The 23,029-nt window shown below is 35.0% G+C and overlaps 2 pseudogenes; one reads left to right on the top strand and one right to left on the bottom strand.

Moving 5' to 3' along the window:
- The first annotated feature begins 5,139 nt into the window (after positions 1–5,139).
- LOC143389584 (vascular endothelial zinc finger 1-like) lies at positions 5,140–6,897 on the top strand (annotated as a pseudogene).
- Positions 6,898–17,371: 10,474 nt separating this feature from the next.
- On the bottom strand, positions 17,372–18,082 carry LOC143389587 (cyclin-A2 pseudogene; annotated as a pseudogene).
- Between the last annotated feature and the right edge of the window lie 4,947 nt (positions 18,083–23,029).

The following is a 23,029-nucleotide window of genomic DNA, read 5'->3' as shown; positions in this document are numbered from 1 at the left end:
TAATTGAATGAAAAAAAAGGAGTGTGGTAAAAATATTTTTCTTTCTTCCTAAAATAACTGTCTTGCTCCTTAATATTTTTTTTCTTCTTGAAGAGTGTGAGAAAAACTTCATTGTACACAATAAAGGCACAATTAAGTATCTATGATTTAAAAATTGAATAATATAGATGATAATAATTGTAAGTTGGAACTAGTGAGTTTGTTAAGTGCAGGTTTTTAAAAAGCAAGACAGAAGAGGAATACTTTTGGTGGGGAAGGTACTGGGTAATGAACTCAGGGGCATTTGACCCCTGAGCCACATCCCCAGCCCTATTTTGTATTTTAGTTAGAGACAGGGTCTCACTGAGTTGCTTAGCACCTCACTTTTGCTGAAGCTGGCTTTGAACTCATGATATTCCTTCCTTGGTCTTCCAAGCCACAGAAATTACAGGCATGCAAGTAGATTGTAAGAAGACAAGTGAGAAAATATAAAGCAGAAACACATTCCACAAAGTGGTGAAGGAAAAGGAAGAATCCTGAAAGGAACAGACAAGGCATATCTTCTGGTGCCAGCAGTTAGCAGCTGAGAGTAATTTAAATGGCACAAAAATGAAGAGGACACTGCAACTCAAGAAGGAGGAACAGGGCTACTTACAAGCTCTATGTCAATGGAGTACACTAATGGCTTTTGGTTGATTGTAAATTTCAAATTCGATATCTCCCTAGTTTTTTAAATTAGCAAACACCCATGTAGATTATCAGGCCTCAATAATCAGATTTCCAAGAGCACTGCATATACAGTCTAGTGCAGAAGCCCCCAAACACAACAGAGCCATGTATTCTAACTGGAAGAACATTTCTTATAAATGGCTCCTAAGCTTCTTATAACCTTACTAACATCTCTTACAAAGTCACTATACACTGTGTTGTAATCCCTCAAAAGTCAAATTTTATCAGAAGACCTGATATTAATGTAAGAACTAATAGACATCAAATCACATTAATGAGGTTTTTGCATAACAAATTATAAAGACAAGTGGATTCATATATTGATTGACACAGAAAGAAAAGATCCCAAAGTGAAACTAATCTTTATCTCTGATTTAAGTGTTGAGGACATTGAGCCTAAAATTGGAAGACATTTCTAAGGACACCTAATTAATTTCTGGCAGAATTAGGGACTTAACCTCAAAATAAGACTTACATTCTCAGTTATAATCAAGTTTTTTTTTTCACTTTGATCTCTATTTCTATCTAAGAAATGCATCACTACTCACACATTAGCACTGATGAGTTTTTTTTTTAATCCTATGGCATTCTTTATGAGTATGGTTAAAATAGAAATTCACTACAATGAAGAAAAATTCCCAAATAAATAAGACAACAATAGTCAAAAGATAACACAATAGTTCAGAAATGCTTGCTTTAAGTAAATAGCTAAAGGGAGAAAGAAACAGAAGGGACAGGAAGAGAAAAAAAAGGAGAGAGGAAAGAGAAAGGGAGACTGGCTTTAAAAATGGTCTTTTTCTCAAAGGGCAAATATATTTCACTGAGAATTAAAGTAAATTATTTTCTTTACTTAGATTGAATAAATTTCATATTTATGAGTTCATAAATATCAAATAAAGCAAAATGTATCACCAGAATTTACTTAACTAAGGTTTCATATATTTCATGCAATTTTAAAATGAGTAATGAAAGCCATTGGATTTCTTTGGGTCATAAATATTTTTGAAACCATAGAACTTATTCAAGATTTCTTACAACTGTGATGTTCTAGTCTGGTTCATCTTTGGTCACATAAAATTTATTTTGAAGGAAAATGAGTGGAGAGAATACATTTCACAGTGGATCTGGCTACTTATTTCTATGGTTACTCAGCTAGACATTTTTATCTAATTTTATTTTAATATTGGTTACCAATATGGGAAAAATTCAGAATCAATACTGATTTAAATATCCTACAAAGCTTACTCATAAGCCTATAATAAATAAATGTCATTCTGTTACTTCTGTACATCTCGATAGCTTTTGTATATTGGTTTCACATTTGCTTTTTACATGTATAATAACACATATCAGGTAAGTAGGATAAATCCCAGGTTTGAAATGAGGTTAAAGATATAAGTTAAGTGATTCTCCTTAAATTCAAAGAATGAGTCAGTTTTGATGTTTGGAATGAAATCCAGTTCATCCAATCTCTAGCTTATATCTTCTATCCAGAAGAAAATGTCCTCAAAAAGTGGAAAATTGTGTCTGTTTTGTTTACTATTGCATTTCCACCAAACTATTGGGTCTAATGTCAGTATTTAAATATTCATATTGAATTTTTGGTGAACAACATGTTTCAATCCAGCAAATGAAAGCTATTGAAAACTTACTAACTTAAGCATCAACCAAATCTCCTCTCTACATCCCAGTTGATCCAAGGTCCTTCCATCCCAGATAGAGCAGTCTAATTGAACAGAATAGAATATAGAGTTGAGAGGTGGAGGCACAAAGAGGTCTTGCTCTAGCTATCCACATTCCCCAGAAATCAAAAACCTTTTTGAAAAGAAAAAAATAAAATAATGAAAGGACTCATTATTAACTCATAATATAGAGACTCTGATATAAGAGAACTAATCGAAAGCTCTCCTCATGTAGTCCTGGAAGAAGGACTTGGAGAGGTATAACGATATTCTAAAAATGGTCTTAGTTAGATCAATTGAAGTAAATGGAAATTAACTATGGAGTTCATTGAACTGCACTCAAAGTTGGTGTTTGAACGGCTCACCACTTCACATCTACTGACATCCAGCTCTAATTTGAATTCTTTCTGCTAGAGACAAGAAGCACCTCAATGAAAGTTAAGCAACTTATAAACTGCTTTGAACCTCTGCAATGTTCTCATTTTGCTATCAGTTTTGTTCCTGTGTGCTTTGTCTTAGCTATTAGTAAGCAAACTTTAGTGTGCAGAGGATAGATTCTTTGGTAATAGCAAAAAACAAAACAAAACAAAACAAAACAAAACAAAACAAAAAACAAATGGAACTTACCCTCTCTACCATCGTTCATCATGGAGTAAAATCTCCAGTGACAGTGAAACAGTGACAGTTTTATCATACAATGATCTAGAAACAGATCTCACTGACTCTTCAGGACTTGGATGAAGGATCTCTCAGTGATCCAGACTGTGCTTGAAATGCCTTCAGTGGTTCATTCATTCTCCAAGAGTTCATATTTTCCTTGTCTTTCCTCTGGATGCTTGCTTTTGATGTCAGAAAGTCCAAGGCCCCGAATCCTGTCTCTGGAACTAGCAAGCTATGTGATTTGGAAAGCGCTATCTTATATATATGCTAATTCATTCATCTACCAGGGAGGAGCAATAATATTATTTGCCTCATAGGTTTATTATGGCACCAAAAAGAAATGTTGCTCAGCATCATAAACAAACTGAAATAGTTTATGAAAGTTATTCATACAATAAACAATAATTAAACACCTACTGTGGGGGCTAGTGTTATGCAAAATACTGAAGTTATACAAGAACTAATCTTTCTGACCTGAAGTCTCTGGGTCCAGAGAGGTTTCTGAGCAGCCAGTGAAAAAACACAGTCTACAGTTCAAGGGAAAATAATATGGGAATGTGGAAAAAGGGCAGTGTTGACTCTGCTCTGAGGAAGTTAACAAAAATTCAAGCCATGTATCTGTGTGTATTCTCTCTACCTAAATTTAAATTATGCCTTAAAAGCACTCAGAACATATCTAATTCTTTGCTTACTCTGTGGTGCTTCATGTATTATTAGTGCTCAACAGATGTTTGTTATTAGCAATTATGATAATGTTCTCTTCCATTAAGTTGTTTTATTATTTATATAGAGAAGGCAGGGTGTTTGAAATCTCTCACATGGTTCTTCAGCTAATTGTAATTGCAGGTTTTGCTGGATTGTTTGTTTTTTCCAAATCCTAATATGACTCCAATACAGGATATTTTATATTGTCAATGACAAAAAAAGTGTTTTTATAGAACACTAAGCATTATTCATAACCACAGTTAATGTAGCAAGTGTTTGGAGAAAGATGGTATTCTCATTATGTTTGCAACTTCAAGAAGTGATAGACATATCTATCTGTTGCTGTCTCTTATGTTAAACAGTGACATTTCCACAGAGAATAACTTAGATAGTTCAATCATAATTTATAATTGTCAGAATTTTTGACCCAGCAATACGAATTCCAGGAATATATTCTGAAGAAATATTGGCCATTTTTGAGGTATGTAGGAGGTTGCTTATTGTAGAGAGTATAATAGAAAAAGTTTAGAAAACACATAAATGTTCAACATGATAGGTGACTGGGTTATTAAAATATTTGATATATGTATGGAATAATATGCAACAGTAAAAAAAGAATAAGAACAGATGACATGTATTGATACAATGTCTAGTGAAATGATAAGGCACACCTACATGTGTAACAAACTGTCATTAGTGAGAAAAGACATATAAGGACATAAATACAGATATAACTATGAATATAGATATATACATATAAACTCATATAATCTTATCCATTGTTGTCTAAGAATAAACCATCCCTAAATAGATGCACAGGAAATAGTCACTGTGGTCATAGAGAGGAGATGAAGTGCAAATATTCATTGTTTATTACATATTTTTCCTCATATTATATTCCTTTGTTCTTTTTGAACAAAATATGATGTGTATACATTATCTATTAAAAATGTATTAAATGAATTAACAAAAACACCTAAATCATAATGTTCTTCCTAGCTGTATTTGTAATTACTGTCTTAGAGGAAGTTTTTCTGTAAATTAACATGGGTTATATATGTTGACGAATTCCCATATTAATGTACAGCTTGAATGTCTTTCTACAGGGAGAATATTTTTAAAATTCTTTAAATTACCTTCTCCCCCAGGAAGTAAATAAACTTCAATTACTCCAAAAGAGTCAGCATCAGCTATAAAAGAGAAATGAATCCTATATTTGATAGCATAAACTAGGCATGATAATCAATGGAAAAAAAAAAAAACATTTAAGGAGGAGCCGCCGCTGCCGCTGCCGCCGCCGCCGTTGCAGCTTTGTTGTCGCCTCCTCTGGCTGAGGCTCCCCGAGTGGGGGGAGTGGGGAGGAGGGGGGTCGGCCAACGCAGCCATGGAGGTCAACTGGACCGCGTTTCTGTTCCAGGTAGGGAATCCCTGTTTGGAAGATCTAGGCTGGAACTTTTTTTTTCTGCTTCGTTTCTATTTGCAAACGAAGCATTTAGTGGACAGTGGAGATGAGCTCAAAGGAGAAACTTCAGAACCAAGAAACTTCAGAACCGGAGGCCCATGAAGCCTCCCATCACCAACAGCAGGCAGCACAGAACAGCTTGCTGCCCCTCCTGAGCTCTGCTGTGGAGCCCCCTGATCAGAAACCTTTGCTTCCAATACCAATAACTCAGAAACCTCAGGCTGCACCAGAAACATTAAAGGATGCCATTGGGATCAAAAAAGAAAAACCCAAAACTTCATTTGTGTGCACTTACTGCAGTAAAGCTTTCAGGGACAGCTGTCACCTGAGGCGCCATCAGTCCTGCCACACAGGGATCAAGTTGGTGTCCCGGTCAAAGAAAACCCCCACCACGGTGGTTCCCCTTATTTCCACCATCGCAGGGGACAGCAGCCGAACTTCGTTGGTCTCCACCATTGCAGGCATCTTGTCTACAGTCACTACATCTTCCTCGGGCACCAACTTCAGTAGCAGTGCCAGCACCACAGCTATGCCTGTGACCCAGTCTGTCAAAAAACCCAGTAAGCCTGTCAAGAAGAACCATGCTTGTGAGATGTGTGGGAAGGCTTTTAGAGATGTGTATCACCTCAATCGGCACAAGCTCTCTCATTCGGAAAAAAAGCCCTTCGAGTGTCCTATTTGTAATCAGCGCTTCAAGATGAAGGACAGGATGACTTACCATGTGAGTCTCATGAAGGAGGCATCACCAAACCCTATACTTGCAGTGTTTGTGGGAAAGGATTCTCGAGGCCTGACACTTAAGCTGTCACGTAAAACATGTCCATTCAACAGAAAGACCCTTCAAATGCCAAACATGCACTGCTGCCTTTGCCACCAAAGACAGACTACGGACACACATGGTGCGCCACGAAGGCAAGGTATCATGTAATATCTGTGGGAAGCTCCTGAGTGCAGCATACATCACCAGCCACTTAAAGACGCATGGACAGAGCCAAAGTATCAACTGTAATACATGTAAACAGGGCATCAGTAAAACATGCATGAGTGAAGAGACCAGCAACCAGAAGCAGCAGCAGCAACAACAACAACATGTGACAAGCTGGCCAGGGAAGCAGGTAGAGACACTGAGACTGTGGGAAGAAGCTGTCAAAGCAAGAAAGAAAGAAGCCGCTAACATGTGCCAAACCTCCACTGCTGCTACGACACCTGTGACTCTTACTACTCCATTCAATATAACATCCTCTGTGTCTTCTGGGACTATGTCAAACCCAGTCACAGTGGCAGCTGCAATGAGCATGAGAAGTCCAGTAAATGTTTCAAGTGCAGTTAACATAACCAGCCCAATGAACATAGGGCACCCTGTAACTATAACAAGTCCATTATCCAAGACCTCTCCTTTAACACTCACTACCCCAGTCAATCTCTCCACCCCTGTCACTGCCCCAGTGAATATAGCACACCCTGTCACGATCACATCTCCAATGAACCTGCCCACACCTATGACATTAGCTGCCCCTCTGAATATAGCAATGAGGCCTGTAGAAAGCATGCCTTTCTTGCCCCAAGCTTTGCCTACGTCACCACCTTGGTAAACAGTATTATAATATCAAAATATGGGTTAAAGTAAATATTTACCAGCAACTTACTCTTAGTTGATTAAAGCAAAAAGCAGACCATGAAATTGGGGAATTTTATTACATTAGTTAATAAGACTGTAGTAGCATTTTCCTCCAATTTGGCTGGGATTGTTCAAAGTAGGGTGTATATGTAACTTTATCACTGGACCACTTAGTTTAATCAGAAATTCCTTTTAGCTGACAGCATTGCTTAAGAAGAATAGTACTTGGCAAGATGAAATGCCAGAATTAAAACCAATCATAAAAAAACCCATCAAAATTCAAAAACAAAACAAACAAAAAACAACATTACTGTTTCTAATCCCAAGAAATCATTTTATTCTAAACACTAGCAGAAACTTCTCCCCATACAAGGTGGATGGCTGATTTTTAACTTAAAAATCTAAATCCACAGATTGAGAGCTAGTGTAGAATTGTCTGTTTATTGTTTTTATGAGTAAATACATGCATTATCATAATAAAATGCATTTCAGAGAATATGCATTTTACCTTTGGGAATATGTTAATTTCAGGCAGCATTCCCTATGGGAAAGGTGATACCAGCTCTGAAATGCAAAGCATATGATAATTTATCATTCTAACTTCAACATATAATAGGGATTGTGACCTGATATTTGGAGATGTAAATATTGCTCAGCATATTAATCCTGGTGGAATATAGCATTGTAGTTGACTTTTTTAAAAAAATTTAAAATATATACAAATTGTGTTTTGGTAAGAAAGGCCACAATTGACAGGAAAAGTCAAGTGTAAGGACCCACAGGTCCTACCAAACAGAGGCCAGTGGGACTCCTGTTCAGGAGCCAAGGTGTACTTTGGAACAGTTTAAATATATTGCTTTAAATTGGAAGACACACTGGGATGTAATATGCCCCTCTCTCTAGCAATCAGAGCCTGTTGTTGTGACAACAGGGATAGATGTGTTAGATGCTCACTAGAGTTTATGTCTTATATTAAATTGTATACAGTTTTTATTCTAACCACTAACTAGGTAGTATGCCCCTTCAGAACAAGCAGAGTATATCTTTTTTTTTCCTCCTTCCGTTTAATCAAGTATTGTGCAGATTTGTTCAACTTTGTAAATATAGACATCACTTTTTTTTTCCCTTGATAAAACACTTGTATCAGCTTTGTGGTGTTTTCAGGGAGACAGCTGTCTGTACTCTCTGTAGAAACCCAGCAATGATTGTGCACGTTGAGACATGTGCTTTTTATTTTTTAGCAGGACATTTTATCTCTGTACATAAGGTAGAAACCAAAAGCTTGGGAAACAGATAGTCTTTACACCATCATGCCACACATTAATGTTTGTAAAGCATTGTGTTTAAAAAGAGTTAACTAAAACCAAGATGCTGTGATTTTGTTTTTAGTTGCAATGATTTTTTTTTCACTTTTAATCTTGCAGTTAAGACATATGGAAATTAGTTGTGTTGATCCTGCAGAATGTTTGCAGGACTGACTATCAAACTGGATGGCTTCCGTTTATACCCCACTGTGTCAGTTCAAGCATAAAAAATACCTTGTGTCTGAGGCAGACTTCCTATATCAGGGATAGGTATCTGTATGTCATTATACAAAACAGTTCTAGGGGGTTGAACTACATAGTAAAAAATAAATAAATAAATAGTACCTAGTGTAAAATAATTTTATAAATGATCTTTTGTACTTTAGGACATTAAATTGTACAACTTTTGTATATATTAAAGCTTAGGAACTTTCTGTTTAACAAAAAGGCAACACATTCCTACACTTTTAATGTATATGTTTGTTATAATGTCCATGTAAACATGCCCTATGTTTGTGCCTTTTAATTAGTTTGTCTCAATAAACAAAATGTAGAGAAAAAAAAAAGTTTAAAAGAAGAATGCATGAGCTACTGGATCCTTGGGATGCCAGCAGTAATTTACACACCATTGCTTATTCAGGGTTGCATTCCTAATTACTCCTTGGTAAACAAAGATAATTATTATTCTGTAGTGAGTACTCCTTTCATCATACAAGAGAAGCAATGCTGATACAGGCATATCACAATGTTTTAGGGGAGTGTATTAATAACAAGGATGCATTTCTTAAAGGAGCATTGAGGTTTCCAGCAAACTCTTATACTCAGCTATTTCTAGAAAAATGAACATAAACCAAATCAATTTAGAACTTGATTCTAGATGTTCATGACCTACTACATTTCTAACAGATATTTGTGAAAGCACCTTGAAAAAAAAAAAAACAGAATGCTAAAACATCAAATAACCCATTTTAAAATTGGGTAATAGATCTAAACAGACATTTCCCATAAGAAGACATACAAATGTCCATCAGGTATATTATGAAAAAATATTCAAATTCATTAATGGTCAGAGAAATGCAAATCAAACTCTTTATGAGATATCACTCATTCCAGTAAGAATCACTATTATAAAAAAAAAAAATACAACAAGTGCTGACAAGCATATACAGACAAGGGGAACCTTGCATACTGTTGGTGGAAATGTAAATTAGTACCATCATTATGTAAAATAGGATGGAATGGTCTCAAAAATTAAAAACAGAATTGTCGTATGATCCAACAATCCCACTTTTAGAAATCCAAAGGAAATAAAATCAGTATGTCAAAGAGACATTTGAACTCCTTTATTTATTGAAGTACTACTCCCAAAAGCCAAGAAATGGAAGCAAACCAAGTGTTTATTACTTGATAAATGCATTAAAGAAAATGCAGAACATACACAAAATGGAATACTATGCAACTATGAAAAAAATGAAATTCTGTCATTGTGACAACATGGTTGGAATCGGAGATGAAAAAAGTGAAAGAAGCCAGGCACAGAAAATCCAGTACCGTATGATCTCACACAGGTGGAATCTAAAAAAAACTGGTGTCATAGAAATTGAGAATAGAATGGCAGTTGTCTGAGAATACTGGAGAGAGCAGGGGAGGGCAGGAGGGATGGAAAGTTAATCACCGGGCACTAAGTTGCAGTTAAGAGAAAGCACAGCACCTTAAGTACAGATAGCAATTGTGTACTGTTTATCTCCAATTGTGTACTGTTATCTCAGTATTTTTGTAATTTGATTGCACAATGTATATACATTTATCAAAACATTACAGGGAACCCCATTAATATGTACAATTTTATTTTACATATCAGTTTAAAAAATTAATTGAAAATCAGAATACAAAAAACATTGGCATATAATCATGAACTGTATGCTAAAAAATGGTTAAATTTGCAAATATTATATTATGTTGCTTTTTAAAGAATAGTTTAGTGGAAAGCTAGTAAGAAAGATAAAAGAGTAACAAAAATTTGCCTCTTTAATTTGAACAGTTATCTACATTCTAGTTATGAAAATCCTAAAACACATGTACTACAATTTGCCCATAAAAATAATTGAGATATAGAACAAAATCAAAGAACAAAAACCATGACTTGATTGCATGTATTCAGAATGAAAACTTTCTTATTGTTTTATTTGATTTAAATTATATTTAATTCATACTTTTGTCAAGGAATTTTAACAAAGTGGAGAAATTTTTAATATTCTATGTACTCTCCTCATCCATTTATAGACTATGTTTTGCATTTAATACTAAAGAGTTGCATACTCTTCCTTTACAAGGCTTTGTGCTGGCTTTCTTGGCTTTTAATTGTGTCATTCTTACAAAAATGTTATTTTGTATCATCTTAAAGTAAGCAAAATTCAGAAGGTGAATATGCAGAAAAACTTAAGTGTAGGGCTGGAATTGTGGCTCAGTGGCAGAGCGCTCGCTAAGCAGGGGCAGGAAGCGGGTTCGAATCTCAACACCATATAAAAATAAAGGCATTGTGTTGTTTCCATCTACAAAAAAAGATTCTCTCTCTCTCTCTCTCTCTCTCTCTCTCTCTCTCTTCCCTTTAAAAAAAGACTCAGGTGCCTTTAAAAAAACTTAAGTGTATATTCTAGAAGCAAATGTGTGTCTGTACTTTTTAGAACATGTACAACACTACCTCTTGCATTACTGTAGACAAAACTTGACTCAGGTATTTTCCTAAATGTACCGTAGAAGTCTCTTTCCTTTCATAATTTGTCACTATATGGCAAATGTCTAAATCTAAAATATTAGAAATGGATCTTTCATTGTATTTTTAAATACACAGAGCATACTGAGATTAAGTATTTAAATTTATATGCAACTGTATCTCCATAATGTATTTTAATATGGCCATGCAAAATGAAGTAATTTCCATACAATGTGGAAAAGCTGTGAAGTGTAGCATTGGAGTGATATTTATCTATGAGGTGTATCCATTTTATAGTTCTCTTTTCATAAATTTCATTTCCACTGGTGGAATTGTGTCACACACATACTAATTAATATGACTTATCCCTGTGGCTAAGCAGGAAGGCTTTTCACTTTTCCTTTATCCTTTCACCTTGTGCAAAATTATTATTCCCCTCAACACCTCATTTATCTCTCCTCTTCACCCTAGGGAGTCCCTTGTGCAGAACAACTAGGAGTCTATAAAGGGGAACAACAATCTGGCAGCCTCGTCATAAAATGTGATATGTTAGCTATTTCCCTTTCTAAGGGATCATCCAGTGGAGACTGTAGGAGGCCTCTGGGCCACACATGCAAATGTAGCAAACGCACATCCCAAGAAAACTTTTTTTTTTGCCAAAAAAGGCAGAGAAAAATAGCTTTCTAACAGAGGGGAAAAAAATTCTGATTTTTAGGAGTTTTTTCCCTGTAAGAGAAATAAACTGCCTTAGCCTTGTAGCAAAAAGAGATATTGTTACTGGACCAAATATACATAGAAAGAGAGTTAAAGTAAATGCATTTTTACTGCTAATTCTAGGAAGACTGTTCATCACAAATATACAAAAGCCTCTTTGAAAGATTTATTCAAAAACAGCAAAGAACAATTTGAAACTATATTATTAGGAACTGTCAGGTGGATTTTGCTCCTAATACATGTAAAAATAGACAATGATAAGCACACATGTCAGATTTTCTCTGATGATTTTGGCTCATTTGGTTCTGTACCTGGCCTTTGTATGTAGAAGGTCCTTTAGTCATGCCTTGTGGCCTGTTTTAAATAATGGTAAATTTATGCAGACTTGGTATTACCTGGGTTTATTCTTGACCAACAAAAGACATTCTTAAGGGTTTTGCATTACTATTTCAGTTTGTTTTGGGATCACAAGAAACCAACTGGCCTGGACACTTATTAGACTAATACCTAATCCACATGTCAAAGAGAATTTGAACAACACATCTGATCAGTTACCCTCTCTTGAAGAAAATTGCACATGGGTTTTTGACATTTCCACAAAACATAAAAGTTTTCCAGAGGAAGACCTATCAACAGTGATAGTTGTAAGCTCCAAGTGAATGAGAAATTGAGTCTGTATGGGTCCTGTTATATATCCAACCTCTAAAATAAAAATCTCTGTACCCTTTTAAGGATTAGATGCACATCACCATGCATAATAAACCCTAAAAGAAAAACAAATGAGAAATTTTATTGTTTTAATCAAATAACTTTATCTAGCAAGTGTGATACATAAAAATCCACTAGGTGACATGGGTTTTAGGTCTAAATGGTGAGCAATTCACATATGTGATTGAACGAACATTATTTTAAATAACAAAAACCTGGGTGTTTTTTCCTTTTCTGTTTTTTTGTTTGTTTGTTTGTTTTATGATGCTATTCTCCTTTCCTTTGACTGAGTTTTCTGGGCTTTATTTTCAACCATGACTATTTTTAACAATATTATGTGAAATTAAGTCATCTTTCACATCAGCAGTGCCATCAAATATTCTGATATTCAAACCTTAAAAGAAAAGATCCCAATTCTCCAACTCTGAACAAATTAATAGTCCCTTGACAGGCTTCTACCTCAATACACCAAGGACTGTTATTTCCTTTCCTCTGATATTCACTCTCTTAATCATTGGGATAATCATCTTAATGCCTTACATTAAAATACTGTGTTAACAAGTCACTGCAATGCTTTTTCTGGAGCTGTGCTCCTTACACACTGACACATTTGTTCAATACTTACCAGGCATGTGTCTGGCATTGGGGGATGGGTCTGTACCAGCACAGTGGGTCTATGTTGAGTTCTGAGAAAATACAAAGATGAACTTAATTGCTAGTGAAAAGGTAAGGTGTATAAAGGGTTTGGAACTTCCTAACTTTGCATGAAATATTTCTCAGCATGAGACTACCAGTGATTTTTGCTAAAGTTAAAGATTTAGAAAACAGGCAAAATCCTAGGTACCTGGAACTAATGGGGGAAGAGTACAAAGGAAAAAATTAAAAAGTCACAAGCAGAGGGAAAGGGAATAGGGAATAAAAAATGTCATTCAAATTTAAAAGACTTCACTGTTTCTGTTTGACCCTGTCACATCTTTATCTGAACAGAAGTAGGTAGAGGGTCTGTCTTGGGTCTGTCTCTAAAACGAGTGGCTCTGGGTCCGGTCTATTACATATCCTACTACAATAGAGCTGATAGAGAAGAGCTTCCTCTTCCAAATTCTTCATTAACCTTGACTCTAAGTCACAACTGGTGCTGCAGATGATGCACCACGTAGTCCCCTGACCAGAGCCCTTCATCCAACAAACATGGCAATAAATCAAAGGCACCACCTGGGAAGAAGTGTTTGTGTAAGGAATGGTGTGACATATTTAAATTCGGTGTATACAATAGTAGAAAACGACTGGCAAATGTGTGGTTGCCTCGTACATTTACATTGCAATTGTGAAAGTTTTCTTTGATTAAAATGTTATGTTGGAATGTTGATTGCATACAATGAGGAAAACTAATAAGTAAATTTGCAACTGTCCTTTTATGTCAATCCAATGAGTCATTTAAACAGAAAACTAATTTCTACAAGGCAAATATAACAAGAAAAATTATTTTTGGATTTCCTAATTGCTTCAGAGACCAGTAAGAAAAGTCCTCATCCCTCCGAGATGGTGGAGGTTTGGTTGAGAGTAAGGTATCATGGAAGGCCATGGATGATATGCCACAAAAAAAACATAATAATGTGTTGTTATAGACATTTTCCCCAGCTGCAACTTATAAAAGTGACATGTTGCTACTTGTAAATTTATTATTCAGATTCTACATTTTTTTTTAAACTTGGCAACTGATGTCCAAGACAGAAGCAAGATTTAATTCTCAGCAACAGTCCTATAATCTTGCTTCCATTAAAAAGCAGTGCTGTCATACATTCCATCTTATGACTAAAATATATACAACCTTTCTTTTTAATTTTCAAAAGAGAAACAATGATCTTGTGAAGAAAGCTTCTTAATAAAAAAACTTTCTCTAAATAAATAAAGCAAAAGGAAATGTGTAAAGGAATCTTCAATTAAGAACGGATCATTTATTCTCCCTATATATTTTGACCTCCTATTTCTTTACAGTTAGTTGGATTTCCATAGAGATAACTTTTATGTTAAGTTTGTCTAGCCTTAATTTGCTATAAAAACATAAACTGTGTCATTATTATTGATTAGGATAGGGCTGCCAGGATGGCCTTCAAAACTCATTATATGCAAATGTGAGATCACAGATCATTATATGAATTAAGCTTGCTTATCTACTGTAGTATCAATGGTATTAGGGTAAAGTCATTAATTTTTTTAGAATATGCTGTGTTATGCTCTGTAGTTTTAATGAAGGAATATAAGGAACTTGATTTAATGATTTGTTTTTGACAAATGCTTTTGTATTGTATAGCTTCCTGGCCTCCTCCTGCCAAGCATTTGAAAAGGAACCATGCAATAGGTTTTTTTCTCTTAGCAATTGAGGAAGAAAAAGAATACTAATTATCATATTTTTAAAACTAATTTTATATGGGAAAGTATTCCACATGATGTTTAGGTGATACTTTTTGTTACTTTGCTATAGTTTATTAAGGTGGATGGACTTGGGACACCTCCATTTTTCCTAGAAGCCAAGACAAAACCTCCATTCCTCTAACAATTTGTGTCAAAAAGTAGTTACACTGCATTTATATGTGTGTGTGTGTGTGTGTGTGTGTGTGTATATATATATATATATATATATATATATATATATATATATATATATATATATAGTGCTGTTCATAAAAATACTCATGATCCCCAGGCTCCTGAGGCTTAAAGTAAGGAGCACATCCCAGAAGAAAGAAGAATAGCTTAGCAGCACATCTGTGAGATATACCCAAGCACTCAATAGATTTACTCTACGTATCCAATTACCTAAGAAAATTAAATAAGGTGGGCTGGGGCTGGTGCTCAGTGGTAGAGCACTTGCTTAGATGTGTGAGGCAAGGGGTTCAATTCTCAGCATTGCATATAAGTAAATGAATAAAATAATAAAGGTCCATCAACGTGTAAAAACATTTAAAAATTTTTTAAAAGAAAAGAAAATTAATAAGATAATGAAGGATATCTTGATGACAGCACACTCTGTGCCTGCTCTTTAAGTTTCAGTTCATGGTTAGAACAGTGCCTATAAAATGTTAAAGAATGGCAGAATACCTCCCACCCCAAAGTTTGACATAAGAATTTTTTTTAACTAAAGGGACTTAAACAGGAAGTGCAAAAATGGTTTATGGCACTACTCTTCTGGAAAACAGGAGATGAAACTCCAATTTGGAAGATATCCTCCCTGTAACAGAAAGAAAGTGACATTCTCATCAGCAAGGAGGAAAATCTGTAGAGACTTCAATACAGACAAATCTAGTTAAAATAATTCTTTGCTTTTTTTAGACTCCCTCTATGATTTAGTTACTTTCCCACAGTGGCACCTCTTTATACAACCCAACAGGAGGGTTTTTAAGTTTAACCACTTCCTTGGGTCTTTATTTCCTCATAAGAGCTCCTGTGTCACAAAGAATTTACATCAAATAAGCCCCTATGTTTTCTCCCATTTAGGTTTAGGATTGTTTGATTCTCAGACCTAGGTGAAAACCCCCAAGAAAGTTGAGAAAAAATATTGCTTCTCCTGCAGTACACATCCTTCAGTCACTACACTCTGCTTGCCATAAAGAAAATTAGTGGACACTCTGCACACTTTCTAAAATATAATTGATTAAACATTGTAATCTACTAAATGCCCCTAAGCATTTAGAATAGTGGTGCTTTTAATTAGGGAAAAGTCTCACTAAAATAATCAGAAAACTGTACAAGTAAGCCATATCTATATATAAGCTTAGATAAACAATTCTTCAACAATATGAGACATTCCATTCCTAGGGTCTCACTAAGTTCCTTAGGGCCTCACTAACTTACTGAGAGTGGCTATGAACTTACAATCCTCCTGCCTCAGTCTTTTGAGCATCTGAGATTACAGGTGTGTACCACATTCTTTATGATCTGGCAATGGATTTCTCTTAGTTCTTTTTTTTTTTTCAAATAGCCATGCTTCCCAAAGAAAGTAAAATTTGTGTGCTATTTTGATGCATTCAAATTATCTTCACAGTTTTTACTTCTAACTTCTAACCACTCCACTCCCTAAATAAAATGCACCTTATTCAAAGCATTCACTAAAATTCAAGAGCCACAAAAAGAGATTGAAAACTAGAAAGCAAGCACAGGATCAATATCTGTGCCTTATCCTAATACCTGACACCACCTCATTTTCATTAGTAAACTCCACAAACTTTCAACTCACTAAAGGATTGCCAACACTGACTGCTGGAGTCATCTGTTTTCAGGCCAAGAACAAGGCTCAACCCCATTATTATATGCAAGAATAAACTAGAACCACTCTATAGTCCTACCCAGCTCTCCAAACCCACTGAACCTGATCTCAGCAGATTCCACTTGAACAATATCCCATGTATAATATGAGTACATTTGAAACAAGTGATATTATGAGGTAGGTTAATTTAATTTCTTCCTCTTCTAATGTCTTACATAAGTTTCTCTAGACCTGTCTTAGAGAAGTAGACACACCCTGAATCCACTTTGACTCCAACCCACTTAACCACATTAAGAAGAATAAGATTAGTTTATGATGAAATTTAACCACTCAGCAAAGAGAAAAAGAGCAAAATAATAATGTAGTGATGATTTAATTAGGTGATTTTAAATCCCCACACTTACTTGATTTTTTACAAATTTTATGAAATAATGGGATCATTAAAAAGATGACAACTCAAAGCAGACCTTCAATTTCACAATGATTTTGCTAATTTTTGAAAAAAATAACTTAAACATCATTGCAAAGTTTTTAAAATTTTTTGTTTTTTAATGTTTTTTTTTCAAAGATTTCCAAGTCGATTTATTATTATCCTGATAGCTGGCATCATTAATACTTTAACAAAACCACTTAAAATTAACCAAATATCTAGGATAGATACATGTACAAAAGATATACAAATTAAAACCATTAAAAAAGTAATAGATACCATAATTTGTCCGTGACCATAACTTCTTTGTTCATAAATGATTGTGAAATGACAACCCAAGATAAAAACTGTACACCATGTACTCTGAGGGATTTACATCTTAGAAAACAGGCAGTCTTCCACGTTACACATTTAGTGTCTCTGGTGGGTTGAGGAGAGAAACTCCATGATACTTCGAATGCTTGTACTTCTCCCTTATGGACTGCTGTGCATGCTGCGGGGCTCTGAGGTAGGTCTGGTGGAGGTCCAGGAGACAGGACTTGAGGCTTTCCAGGGTGTATCCGGTCTTCTGTACCAGTGATTCAGGCCAGCTCTGGCCTGTGACAGTGTAGAGAGCTAAGTGAAAGGCTGCTCCAGCAACGACTGATGACAGGTACTTCAGGTACGGGTCGGCATCTATCAAACTCAACTCTCCCAAGAACATTGCTAAACTTTCAACCTTACAGTTTGCAGGCTGCTGATGTAGAAAGTATTGGGTAAGAAACTGATTTACTGTTGGTGCAGCTAGGTCAAAAGCAAGGACTTTCAAGACTAGGTGCTCCATTCTCAGCACCTGCTTCTTGGTATAGGTGTCATTGGTGATGTACACAAACTCTGCTACTTCTGGGGGGTATATTTCTTCAAACTTTGAGGCCAGCAGCATGGCAGCTGTGCCCACAAGCTGAAGTTTCCCTCTCAGCACTGACATGGACGAGAGGAACCTGTCGATGTAGTTCACAGCCAAGTGCAGGGTCTCATTCTGTAGTTTATATTCTTCTCCCACTTCAACCAGCCAGTCCACAAGGATAGCCCGCATACTGTTAGTGATGTCTGGCTGCTTCTTCATGTATCAGCTTCATTGTGGGGTTGCCTTTAAGCCTTCTTACCACCATTGATGTCCTTTGCTTTAGCAACAACAACTTTTGCTTATTTATTTAGCATATCTGCTCATTTTCTTGTCTTTATCGAAGTTCTTTATAAATCAAACATCAGCAAATTTAAATATAGTCATCATATATATTCCTTAAATCTTCAAACCTATCCAAACTTATATCTTTATATTTTGAATATAATACCCTGCCACACTTAAATAAAATGTTTATAATAACTTATTTAGTAGAAAAAAGAGAGGAAAGGAAAGAAAGAAGGAGGGAAAATTAGAGTTATAATTCTTAATAAATGCATATTTATCATTAACATTTAAGACATAATAATTATCTAATTAGCCCTAGTCATGATGAGAGTGGCCATATTTTGAGATAGTAAGATGTGTATTTCAAGCACAAGTACAGTAAGGACACATGCCAAGAACAGTTATTTTGGTGAGAAAACAGAATTCAGGAACCCTTGGTTTTCTTCCACTCCTAAAGCTTTGATTCTGCCATTTCATCTCTGGTTTTCCAGATGTCTTGGTTATCACATTTTTGATTCAGTGATCATTCTTAGCCAGAAAATTCTGTAGGAGGGATAATTAGAAGTAAATTATGCTATAATGTTCAAGTTATAGCAAGTAATAGAAGGATATTTACCCAGTTAACATCTTAAGAGTCCAGACTATAACCCATGAAATATGAGGCTATCTTCAGAGATACAGCTATCATAGTTACTTATGATTTGTTCTGACTTTCACTTCTAATTTTACAGGATTCATGATGCTGAGCTTTAAACAACCACATTTTAAAACTCTGGGACCTCAAATGCTGATAATCTTTCCCAAAAAGTTGAGTTTTGTGTGGTGGCCGTGGCACTAGGGCTTTTTTCATAATCATAGAGTATTGCTTGAACTTCATTTTCCAGGTCATTCCTAAGAGCCAGACATAAAGATGTGAAATATGTGCAAATCCTTACCATTTTCTGCTAATTGACAGAAGCCAAATGCTCACCAGGTGTGGTGTTGCACACCTATAATCCAAGTGTCTCAGGAGGCTGAGATAGTAGGATCACAGGCTCAAAGCCAGCCTCAGCAACAGTGAGGCACTAAGCAACTCAGTGAGACCCTGTATAAATAAAATACAAAATAGGGTTAGGTATGTAGCTCAGTGGTTGAGTGCCCCTGATTTCAATCCCTAGTACCCTCCCTGGGTTGTGGGGGAAAGAGAGAAGTCAACAGCTGATAGAAGTTCAGCTTGTGAGACATTTACTCCTTATAAACTCTTGAAGAACTTCTCACCATTAACCTACTCAAAATCTCAAATTCTAGTCCAGAAACACCTTTCACTAAATTGATCAGATAACTCTTTGTCATCACCTCTAGTGGTATTCCAGACATGGCTTCATGCCTTCCTCACCTACCTAACTCTAATTTTTTCTCCAGAAGTTAACATGGACAACACTTCTGGAAAGCTCTACTTAAAGATACAGTCCAGTCAAACCCAGTTGCTCTTCTAATGAAAGCCAAGAGCATCATATATATATTAATTCCTTATTACATTGGTATTTCAATATATTCTTTACCTGTGACGCTAAAACATTAGGTTTCAAGTCTTGGAAAACCATTGTCTTTGTAGTCTAAGGATCTGATATGAGTTCAAGAAATGTAAATTGATAGAAAAATAAGGAAATGAATGAATATATTTGAGTACTGTTTTAGGCATGTTAAATTCTATACAGAATTTCCAGAGGGATGAGCCACTAGAAGCCATGGTTATATTCTGAGTCTGTGATTTTTCTAAGATTAGTCTCTTTTTTTCAGATAAATATCCTTATCCCTCTAGTTATTAAATTTTAATAAATTCCTACTTAAAATATATAGCCATATCCAAAAGAAATTTATTGGCATATATTCCTAGTTCTACAGTTTCATAAATGTCTTCTAGCATCATGGTCAACCACATATGCCCATGAGGTCAAGGTTCTCAAACTTAACATTATTGCATTTGAAGGTGGTTAGTCTTTGTAGGTTGTAGAGATACCTGTTGGTATTTTCTCTCTATGGCTTAACACTGTATTCATTCATTTTAGAAAGGAATTTTGTATTGGACATAAACTCATATTACTTTAATATATTGCTGAATATTATAATCTGATTCCTTTTTTAGATAATATTCTTCAAGATATCAAACATGAGTAGAGAGGGGAGCAAAATTCCAGATCAATGATTTACATTTCTCCAGGGAAATACTAAATTATATTGACCCTGATAAGCATTCTTGTGTTTTTACAACATTTTCTTTCCTTCCATTTCTGTTTCAAAATGCAATTATTAAAATGCTTATAGATCTAAACATTTGATGGTACAGAATAGAGAGGAGAAAACAGGCGTGGTTGGCTACAATCTATATGAGAACTGAACAGTACTTTCTTCTAAAGTACTTAGCTTAAGTGATCAAATTTGTTGTGTTGAAGCACAGAAAATGGAGATTGTAAAAGCATAGCTATTGAAGTTGAGTTCTAATTAGATAAGTATTTCATAAGTCCAATGGATAAGTAGTGTAGAAAAAGTCAAGCAAGTATGTGATTACAGCAAGATGAGAACTGATGTTCTCTACTCAGAGACCCTGGCAATGATCAGGCTGCTAAGATTTAAGGGTAGAAAATCACTATCATTAAATCTTTGGAGATGAATAAAGTCATGATTAAGAGGTAGAAATCCTGGTGGCATTTAAGGAGAGTGCAGTACAAACAGTACTACCAAGAAGACTTCCATGAGCAAATGGAAATACTAAATACTCCCATGTCTGACATCAGAAAGCCTGTGAGTAGTCAGACCACTTGGAATCAATCAATTCCAGCTATGAGTAAGCCAGTAAGCCAAGAAATTCTTGACAACCAGGGAAGACTGAAGAAAGCTCACCAAGGTGAGTTCCAAAGGCTTCATTCACATTCAGCTACTCACTGTGGAAAGTTTTTAGAAGTAGATCAGCTGTTGAGTTTGCATTATGCACGTATTTGGTGATGAGAACTTGGAAAAATTCAATGCTAATCTAAAGATTAAATTACAAAAATCTGAATATCCAGTAGACAGAATATAGGCACCTTTCCTTCTAGAGACACACAGAGAATAAATTATGTGAAGTCTGTCCATCTCTGAGACATCACCTTTAATGACCACATGTGATGTTAGTACATTCATTTTCACTTTCCAAATACTCAGATACTCTAAAGTCTTATTTTGTTTTGTTGTTTTGTTTTGTTTTGTTGTGGGAGAACATAGCATAAAGTAGTTCTTAATTCCTAAGTTGCCTATTGCAGTCTTCTGTTTTAAAGGGAGACTAAAGCTTATTTCAAGATCAGTAGGAATATGTATAGCAGGTGTCATTTTAGGGTTCATGAAACTTAATCAGTAGTCCATACAGTTTAATCAATGCTCCATCTATATCCATTATTGGGAGCATAATCATCAATTTGTGGGCCATTTTTGTTGAACTGTGAGTGCAATAGATGACTTTTATGAATTGAGACCAAGGCCAATCCTTCACTCCATATATTGAAAATAATAAGCCTTATCAGAACAGAACACATGCACTGTGTTACATTTAAAATTCATTATGATTCTTGAATACTAACTCTGAAATTGTTAGGGGGATCTGACCTTAGCAGGAACATCACTTGTTTATAAGCATTGGAATAAGCCTCATGCATTTATACAAGCATTGGTATAAGCATCATGCATTGCCAATTCCCTGCAAGCATTCAATTATATATGACTTAGTACTATGCACATATATTATATGTTCATTCCCTATATTCATACATTCTAAATAAAAATATATATTTATATTATATATTTAAAAATATATATTTTACATATATATGAGTGTGCATATATGTATTTTATTTACCTTATTCTGTTGTAATATATATACATATATTCCGTCTCAATAATGAGCAATTACAAATATTTTTAAAAATCCAGTTTGTGGAAGTATTTGTGAGTGTTTTCATTCACAAAATAAAAATTGTGAAGCTTGACACAATTGTTCTTGACTTTAGAATTATACATAAGGTAATAATACTTCCTATGATATTTATATTGCTTTTAAACATGAAACCCTTTCAGGGTATTAAACGTGGTACCAAATGTATACAGACAACATGATCAGGCAGTTCCCCACTGACATAAAGTGTGAAGTTTTCCATATCTGTGCATATTTTCATTGTGCATACATATTATTCCATCTTTTAGCCTACCCTGAGGCTTGCTTTTATCACCCTACTTGTCCATAAAGTTTCTTGAGATTTTTATTGAAAGAAACAATGAAAATGCTAATTAGTTACATTTTTCATCATAATCTTGTTTTTATACCAAAATATCTCTCCTTTTTTTCCTCCTCTGTTCCTGATTCTATACTCTATTTCCAATGAATTTCATTGCCCCAAAGCTATAGTTTTTAGGCTTCTAATATTGTTTTCTGTTCTCAGGGCTTAATAACTACTTTTTAATGGATTGTGTTTACCTCAGAGGCAGGCATTTGGGAGAATTCAGCTTATATTAGGGCAGGATTAAAAACTTCTATGTGACTTTGGGGGCTTCTTCCCTTGGAAAATTAAAATGGGTTAATCTTTTGACTGAAAAAGGAACTGAAGTGATTCCTTTTAAAAATAAAACACTTGGGAATTGAAAGGGATCAATAAAAGAAGACAATCCTGCATGTATTCAAATGTATAGGCAGAATATTTTATGCACATAATTATTTTAGTTCTTTTAATTGTTTTTTTTGAACCTACTTTTTTTTAAAAAAATGAGCACCTAGCCAAACACTTGAAGTGGAATCTATTTTTCCAATATAAATAACCATGGAATCCAATTGCAGATAATTTTTAAAAGCTTCTTTTATAAATTAACTTTTTTTCCATTTCTCTG

The sequence above is a fragment of the Callospermophilus lateralis genome, unplaced genomic scaffold (assembly GCF_048772815.1).
Source record: "Callospermophilus lateralis isolate mCalLat2 unplaced genomic scaffold, mCalLat2.hap1 Scaffold_63, whole genome shotgun sequence".
In the NCBI taxonomy this organism is placed as follows: domain Eukaryota; kingdom Metazoa; phylum Chordata; class Mammalia; order Rodentia; family Sciuridae; genus Callospermophilus; species Callospermophilus lateralis.
Note: the sequence above shows the minus strand (reverse complement) of the source record. Positions and strands in the feature narration are given on the sequence as shown.